Genomic DNA, 8,934 nt, shown 5'->3' with positions numbered 1-8,934 from the left:
TTTAAATTACAATCCATTCATATATTTTGCATCAAGTATTATCTATAAAAAATAAAAATATTTAAGGTCAAAGTTGAAGAAAAAAGACTTGAAAAGTCAAAAGTGGACTATCAATTTGAGACGGAGGTAGTAATAGAGTACAAAAAATGAATTTTTTTTGGTATAATTAGTTTTTTTTTTTTTTGATAAAAATAAAATTTAATATTGGAAAAACTAACAAAATGAAGTGATTTTTTTTCGAAAAAAAAAGTTTGTTTTTTATATATCAACATCGATCTCTATTGAAAGAGGACGAAAAATCGAGAACAACGGTATATTTGGTTTTTTTTTTTTTGATAAAAAATATGGCCGAAAAAAAATTTAAACGAAAAAAGGGGTGGGTTTTTTAGTAAGGAGATGAATTTTTTGGTATAATCTGGTGTGTGTGTATCCAATGTACAAGTGTACATCTATTTCCTTGGCTGTTGATCATTATGATTCCGATGTTCACGATTGGTTACTTGGTTCCGTTGAGATTAAATATAAAATAGAGATCTTGAGATTCAACCTCAGCCACATATTTTAAGTCTGCCGCTCTAACACTCCGGCGTACCGGTGCGACAGGAATGTTATAACCATACATGATTGTATTGCATCGTCTGTTCCTTTCTCCTCCGCCACCATCCCCACCGCCACAACCGCCACCGCCACCACCACTACCACCACTTTTGACACCATCCAACCTCACCACAGTCACATCCGTCACTTATACCACCGCCACCTCTGTCACCACCGCTTTTTCTGCCACCAACTGTCATATTCATATATGATTACTTAGTCTGTCAATAGACATACATGTATAATCATTTATGATTATACATACACTGTTGTTGTCGGTACACTAGAGCGTTAGAGCGGCAAATGAGTAATGTATGACTCAGGTTGAATCTCAAGATCCCTATTTTTTTTTTTAATTTCAATTGAACCGTCCCCTATATATATATATATAAAAGTAAAAGGTGAGATTCTCTTTTCAATCTTCTTTCAGTTGATCAATTAATATTTCTTCACTATTTCATCTTTCAGGACGACATGTCCTGCCAAAGGAAGTGTGTAATAGATAGTTTGTGTTATACAGACTATGCAACACTTTTGTCTCACTAATCTGGAGAAATATATTACGTGCTTTTTGACATTTTTTTAATCGAGTATATGTGACATTAAGCATAAGTGGCCCATCTAGAATTATAAATATTCCACACATCACTCATACCTGTTCACCAATACCACTGCCATATAAAAGAGTTGAGGCATAACAATTTGCAAGCTTTACTAATACCATAGGTTCGATTTAAACATGATAAATTGCCTGCTTACTAGGCAATTTGGTGCAGGTTTTAATCTCATATATATAATATCACAACCAAGAAGCAAATTTAAAAAACCGACAATTTGTAATTTGCTGGCAAAAGGAATCAGCAAATTTTTATTCAAGATAGTTTATTATACATAGAATAAAGGCAAAAGACATTAAATATGCAGATACATTTTCCAATTGTTCACATTTTATGGTACCAATACACACCTTTTTGCTGGCTATCTTCATCAGGCTCGATGTAGATGCATTCCTTGGCCTCTCTATACATTGCTTTGAAAATGGGAGTCCTATCGATCTTATAAAACTCGCCCAAGACTGGTTTGATTGCATCCCTTGCCTCCTTAGCATGATAGTGTGGAATGTATGAAATCAAATGATGCGAGACGTGAGTGTGTGTAACGTCATGTAATACCCTATTCAGGAAGCCAAAGTCCCTATCGATTGTTGACAAAGCCCCTCTGATCCAGTTCCATTCAGTTGAGTCATAATGAGGCAATGACAGATGGGTGTGGTGCAAATATGTGATCAAAACGAAAAAGACAAATACGCCTAGCACTGGAACTCCATATATGCAGGTTACCCAAGCAGCTCCTTTCTTATCTACTAGAAGTTTAATTGCATAAAATGCAGCAAGAAGACCAAAATCCGATAGCAAAACTTGAATTCGTTCACGCTGGGTGAAAATTGGACTCATAGGATCAAAGTGGTTGGCAAACCTACCGTATTTCTTTCCAGAAATATTAGTTAAGAGGTATAAAGGAAACCCTAGGGTCAACCTAAACACCAAAGTGAACACTCGACCAGGTGGGTTGTTAAGAACTTTTGAGTAAAGCGTGACTTTGGACTTGCGTTTAGGAATGTAAACTTCATCGTTATCAAGTGAATTTGTGTTGGCATGGTGATTTCGATGGCTGTATTTCCAAGAGAAATAAGGGGTGAGGAGAGCAGAGTGGACGATGAAGCCGACTGTGTCATCAATCCATTGGTAGTCACTAAAGGCATGGTGACCACATTCATGACCAATGACCCATAAGCCAGTAAGAATGCTAGCTTGGCAGAACCAGTAAACTGGCCATGCTAAGTATGCTAGAGGAGAAGGAAGAATAGGAATATATTTATCGGCAAGGAAGTAAAAGACGTAGCCAACAATGAGATCATGAACAACATAGTAAGATGAACGGATGAGAGACCGCTCGAAGCAATGGGCAGGGATTGCTTTCTTTAGATCACTTAGTGAGAATGGTGGCTCAACTGGGACACGTTTTAGTATATCGTTGGCCTTTGATGGATCCAACATATTACCACCTGCACCCATGTTGTTTACACACGGTTTATCTGCGAATGAAAGAGTAATATGAGATTTATGCAAAGTAAATTAGAGAGAATTTCAAGAACTCAATGTCCGTGGAAGAAAGAGAGATATCAGGGAGAAATTACGCTTAGCTTCATATTTTATTTATAGTCAAGAGTTGCCAAAATAATGGGCTCACCTATGCAAATTGCTGATCATTTTTCTTAATTATTTGTTTATATATATATATATATATATATATATATATATATATATATATATATATATATATATATATATATATATATATATGGAAAAGTTCAATAGAGAACCATTATTAATCAAGGAACCAAGGAACAAATCCAAAGCGTCGGAATTTAAAGCGATCAACGGCAAAAGGAAAGGTTGTAAAATTTTATAATGGTCGCACATGTACCGGATTATAACAAAACTCACTTCTTTTTTTTCATTTAAAATTTTTTTTACGCCAAGTTTTTTATCGAAAAAAAACCCGAATATACCGTTGTTCACGATTTTTCGTCATCTTTCCATAGAGATCCATGATAATATATATAAAAAACGAACTTTTTTTTTTCGAAAAAAACCCACTTGATTTTCTTAGTTTTTTCAATATTTAAGTTTATTTTTATAAAAAAAAAACTAATTATACCAAAAATATTAATTTTTTGTACTCTATTAATAAACATCAACACCGATTTAAAAAAAAAAAAAAACCTCGAACAGTGTAGATTCACACTGTGAATCTAAACTGTAAATATTTTAATTTTTAACATTCACAATATGAAAAATCTCGAACAGTTCAGATTCACATTGTGAATCTGAATTACTATTATGCACACTGTGAATCTAAGAAGGTTTACAAAAAAAAAAAAAAAAAAAAATCTTTCAGTGTAGATTCACACTGTGAATCTAAACTGTAAATATTTCAAATTTTAACATTCACAATGTGAAAAAGCTCCGATCAGTTCAGATTCACACTGTGAATCTGACTTATTATTATGTACACTGTAAATCTGAGGAGGTTCACAATATGAATCTGAACATGTTTATAATATGAATCTGAATTGAAATATCGTTTTTTTTAACATAAATATGAATCTATGTTTAAAAAGTACAAAAAATATGAATTTTGATATATTTATTAAATTTTTTTCTATAAAAAATAGACCTTAATTTTTTTTCATCAAAGAAAATGAAGTGGGTTTTTTTCGAAAAAAAAGTTTGTTTTTTATATATCATCATGGATCTCTATGGAAAGAGGACGAAAAATCGTGAACAACGCTATACTCGGTTTTTTTTTTTGATAAAAAACATGGCCTAAAAAAAATTTTAAACGAAAAAAAGTGTTGAGTTTTTTTTGTAAAGGGGGGATTTTATGGTATAATCTGGTGTGTGTGCGTACAATGTAAAAGTGTACATCTATTTCCTTGGCCGTTGATCGTTATTATTTCCGACGCTCACGATTGGTTCCTTGGTTAATTATGGTTCTCTATTGAACCTCACCCTATATATATATATATATATATATATATATATATATATATATATATATATATATATATATATATATATATATATATATATATATGGTGAGGTTCAATAAAAAACCATAATTAATCAAGAAACCAAAGAACCAATCGTGAGCGTCAGAAAAATTTCTTAATATATATATATATATATATATATATATATATATATATATATATATATATATATATAATATATATATATATATATATATATATATATATATATATATATATATATATATATATATATATATTATAAAAAAATTCTTAATCAATTTACAAATACAACTTAAATGTGTTAAACGTTTGTAATTCATCACATGGGATGTAATCAAAAGTACATATAAAATGCTCAGAGAAAGAGTATGGCATAACGACATTTAACTAACAAAAAAATGTTTATCCACTGTCTTGATTATAATTTTTTTAAGAAATTTATTTTATATATATATATATATATATATATATATATATATATATATATATATATATAAATAAGAGTATGGCATAACGACATTTAACTAACAAAAAAATGTTTATCCACTGTCTTGATTATAATTTTTTTAAGAAATTTATTTTATATATATATATATATATATATATATATATATATATATATATATATATATATATATATATATATATATATATATATATATATAGAGGTTCAAATGTTTCTCACATTTATTGTAAAAATTATATGTATATTAAATGATATCCATACTTATAAGTCATTTTAATGGAAACTAATTAAATTCGTTATTAATGTCAACAATAATATTCTTTCAGAATGAATTCGTATCTACAAAATTGAGACTGTATTCTAGCAGAATGAGAGTGTATTTTAGTAGAATGAGAGTGTATTCTACTATAATACACTCTCGTTCTTCATATTCCATTCAACTTTATTGTATTTTAAGTGACTGAGTCCTGAAACAAAAAACGAACCATACATAAAAACTTAGATGAGAATTCATTCTGAAAGAATATTATTGCTGACATTAATGACGAATTTAATTAGTTTCCATAAAAAGAGAATTATAATTATGGATATTATTTAATAGACATACAATTATGGAAATCATTTAATATTTATCTTTATTTAATTAAATAATTATTTAATTTTACAAAATTCCTATTGGTGCATTATAACACACAATAAATATATGAAACACATTAACCTAACCCTATATATATATATATATATATATATATATATATATATATATATATATATATATATGTTTAGGTTATTGTATTCTAATTAATTATTGTGTGGATTTAGAGATGAATGTAGACCAATGGTTTTAATTATTTTAAGCAAATGATTATCTATCTTTAAATTAGGAGACACATGTTTAAATTAGGAAACACATGTTTAATTAATGAAAATTTCGGATTTTAAGGGATAGTGATTCTTTTAATTTTTAATTCTGATTTTTTTTAAGTTGTTTATTTTTAATTCTAACATAATTTTTAATTTTACTCGATTTTATTCTTTTATAATTCAATTATGTTAGAACAATATTTTATGAAAATACCAACATATATTCTGATAAAGTACATATTTTGATTAAAGTAACTTCTTGTAGAAAAAACAATATTGTTGAACCTTCCGTTGAAATATAACATGATCCTTATATATTCAAACATTGAAATGCAAATATAGATTCATATATACTTACAGAATAATAGTCTAAATAACATCCTTAAATATACAATTATTGAACAAATACATTTGATCCTCTTCAATGGTCTAAATAATCAACTTGATTCTAATTTTTTAGTACTCCTTCAAGCCATTCTGAAAGAATAACAAATGCATTTCTCGTTAGTATTACCAGTCATGCATATTCATTCGACTAAACCAAAGTAGCATCATACAATTAGTCATTACTATATCATCTAACCTTCGATGACCACTATTGATCTCCTCCCCACACATACTCATCCAACCTTCAAGCCCTTTATCATCATGTTCTATTCACGCATTCTATGAGAATACGTGCCACGAAATCAAATTATGTAAAAATAAAATTTTCTAAGAATGTTTTTATATAAAAAATAATAAAACAAACGTTAGTATTTCTGACAGAAGGCGTATCATATGGTTAGAACCAAACCAATCATCAATTCAGAATTATACCACATGAGTTCAACAAAGTAACTTTAATGGCACAAACCATGAAACATGTAAATTAATTACTTATGAATTCATGATTTTATCATTCTCTTATCTAAAAACAAATGTACCTTTAGTCCCTCTCTTTTACAAAAAAACAGCCGACAAACATGAACTTAAAATCAAAAATTTGTGTCTGATTTTAATTGGCTTAATGTAAACAACTACAAATAAATACAAAATAGGATTGAGGAACAAGCATAAGGACTAAAGGAAGTTAAGGTCAAATGACTGATTAATTTATGTTTTCGATGACATTTTATAATTAAACATAAAATTGTAATTACACATAAAATTGATGGAATTAAGATTGTTACGGAATAAATTGTTTGCTTACCTTGAATTGCTTTCCACTCCAATAAATAACATTCTTCGCTTTAGCGACTAAAATTATTCGGAAGTCTAAATCCCTCTAACATTGATCATGTGGCAATTCGAATGTAGAAAAACCAAATCACGACTTTTGTTGTTTCGTTGATTTGAAGCAAATCGAGACTATTGGAACTAGAAAAAGAGAGAGAGAGAACAACGGTGAGGTGTGAGACGTAGGAAGAAGAACGAGATGTCTTTTGTATGATCGGTTAGGGTTTTAAATTCTTAAACTATCTTGCCTAAATTAAAGGATTAATTAAATATTTATTTAATTACTAAAATTAATTAATAGATAACATTAAAAATTTACCTTATTTAGGTTTTGAAATGATTGGCTCACATTGATTCCTACATCCACACAGTAATTAGTTAGAATACTTGAACGTAGCTCTCTCTCTCTCTCTCTCTCTCTATATATATATATATATATATATATATATATATATATATATATATATATATATATATATATATATATATATATATATATATATATATATATATTAAAATCATATTTATATATGTGTTACAATAAAAGTACGAATATCGTGTCCTTGAATATTTTAACACATGATCTGTCTTACCATGAATAAACTCACCTATTTTAATGTTATAAGGAAGGTTTTAGTCGGTTTTATTGATTTTTAATGAGGGCGGATTTTAAATACCATTTAGTGCTCACCTCCCTGACAAACATCTTGCGTTTTTAAGTAGAGTTACCGAAAAGGTTTGATATCACAAATTTGTGTGAAGTTAAAAGTATCTACTTTAATAAAACAAAATCTTGTTTTATTCTAATGTGAATCTTATGCTTCCCACGGAAACTACGCCTTGTCGTATATTCTTTTCGGATATGCATGTGTGGTTTATTGTCACGTCAAATAAGAGTATAGTCGAAATAAGTTATATGGTAATCACGATTATCAAGCTTTACTTGAGCCATATATCATTATAGCTTCGCATGATCGATTCACAATTTGGATTCATGATCATCGACTAATGCAGTAATGAATGCTAAATGAGCATTAAAATAGATTAACATGATATTGACATATGTTGATAAATCTTGTCTATCTAGGAATCTCATATAGATTGAGATCGATAATTGTTTGCCCACCTAAATAACTTCATTGTGTAATTTTCGGCTAATCCACTTTCAATCGTGAAGCCAAATACCGATCCTAGACTTTTAATTAATAATTTGATAATGGGTAATTATCATAAAAGGTCTCATTCGTTCAAACTAATCTTTTTCGTTTTTTTATAGATGAGTACTCGACTCCCTCCCGCACCAACCACTTCATCAAACTTCTCTCTACTCCAAATCCTTTCGTGAGATAAGATCAATGGTCAGAATTATCTTGATTGGATTCGTAACCTAAGGATCACTCTGAGATATGAGAGAAAAGGAGTAAGTTTTGGATGAGTGTCTAGTTGAGGAGCTCTTTGAAGAAGCAACCGAAGATGAGGCTATTGCATATGAAATTAAGTTCTCGTGTCTGATGCTGACGACCATGTCTAAGGAGCTCCTTGTATTGTTCCACACTTCTTTCTGAAGTTGGTCCATCTATAACAATCCAAAAGCTTGCTATTTTTTTCTTTGGAAACTTCACATATGAATCTTTCTAAACATATAAGATACAAGCTTTTTTTTAATTTATTATGGATATTGCAAGATTTCTCGTTGAAGTTCGTCCAAATATATGTTTTCATCCCACCAACATTTATTTTTTATGCATTGGACATCATGTAGAAAAAACTTCATAACTCCCTCGACAAAACTCCAAATAAATTTGATGTTTTTTTATTGGTAACTACACATTCCAGAAATATATAAATGACATGATTTTTTTGATAGCATGCAGCTAAAACATCATAACTTCATATACAAAACTCTAAGAGACTTAGCGTTTTGTTAATTCGAAACTAAACATATAGATCTTTCCAACTGTATAAGATACACATTTTTAGACTTTAATATCAATTTATACTTGTAGTTGAAGTTGGTCCAAAAAACGCGCACATGAGAGAAATTATTTTATTTTTTTAAAATTGATGAATCTAGATAATACCTCGACTATTTATGGGTTCTAAGGAAGTAAAAGACTTCATGAATAACTGAAAAAGATCACATGCATAGGTGATCTCAAGAGACTTAGAAAACCAAAAACGTATGTCAAAT

At 29.2% G+C, this 8,934-nt stretch overlaps 1 pseudogene; it reads right to left on the bottom strand.

The window, feature by feature from the left end:
* Positions 1-1,414: 1,414 nt before the first annotated feature.
* On the bottom strand, positions 1,415-2,806 carry LOC145129498 (delta(12) fatty acid desaturase DES8.11 pseudogene; annotated as a pseudogene).
* Positions 2,807-8,934: the final 6,128 nt, after the last annotated feature.

Source organism: Lactuca virosa, chromosome 8 (assembly GCF_052849685.1).
Source record: "Lactuca virosa cultivar CGN04683 chromosome 8, Lactuca_virosa_CGN04683_v6, whole genome shotgun sequence".
Lineage (NCBI taxonomy): Eukaryota > Viridiplantae > Streptophyta > Magnoliopsida > Asterales > Asteraceae > Lactuca > Lactuca virosa.
Note: the sequence above shows the minus strand (reverse complement) of the source record. Positions and strands in the feature narration are given on the sequence as shown.